This window comes from Limulus polyphemus, unplaced genomic scaffold (assembly GCF_000517525.1).
Source record: "Limulus polyphemus unplaced genomic scaffold, Limulus_polyphemus-2.1.2 Scaffold1937, whole genome shotgun sequence".
Classification (NCBI taxonomy): Eukaryota; Metazoa; Arthropoda; class Merostomata; order Xiphosura; family Limulidae; genus Limulus; species Limulus polyphemus.
This window is the reverse complement of record NW_013667547.1, coordinates 128,753-129,470: the sequence shown is the minus strand read 5'-3', so window position 1 is coordinate 129,470 and position 718 is coordinate 128,753. Positions and strand designations below refer to the sequence as shown.

The window sequence follows — 718 nt, the reverse complement described above, 5'->3', positions numbered from 1 at the left end:
AAATCACTTGTCTTTGAAGCAAAAACATGTCAATGTCCTCTTTAACACCTTCCACATTTGCATACATTTTTCTCATTAAGATGGTGTTGCAGCAAAAGAAAAAGATGGTAATCTGATGGTGCCATATCTGTAGAATATGGTGGGTGGAGGAGAACTTTCAAACCCAACTCCATAATCTTTTGTTGAGTCAAACGTACCACATGTGGACATGCTTTGTCATGGAAAAGAAGAACACCTTTACAATTGACGAGTGAAGAGCATTTCTGACAAAGGGCATGATTTAAACGTTCCAGTAGTTGACTATAGGTCTTTGCATTAACAGTTTACTGTGGATTGATTCACCTGAATGAATTTTGCTGAACCATCAATTCATATCAATTCCAACATGTTGACCCCTGCCATCACAGTTTTTCATGCTAAAATAACCTGAACAAAATTTGCTGAACCATTGCTGACACTTACAATGTTCAAAACATTTCCATAAACTTTTGTGATATTCTTTGTGGCTAGAGAGGCATTGTTTCCCTTCTTGTATTCAAACAGCATTACATGTTGAATGTGTGTGTCTCATCGTGGCCATCACTATAAAGGAATAGAGTATACTGAACTTTACACATTATATAGACTACACTAATGTGACTTTTTTGGTGGTTTTTTTAACTTTTAAACAAGGATTTCCTTTTTGGGGGGGGGGGGTTAATGAAAGTGATCCAAAATG

At 36.5% G+C, this 718-nt stretch overlaps 1 protein-coding gene across 3 annotated transcripts in view; it reads left to right on the top strand.

The window, feature by feature from the left end:
- LOC106465419 (kinesin-like protein KIF13A) overlaps positions 1 to 718 on the top strand; it is a 141,504-nt gene that overhangs the window by 76,582 nt on the left and 64,204 nt on the right. The window lies entirely within an intron of this gene.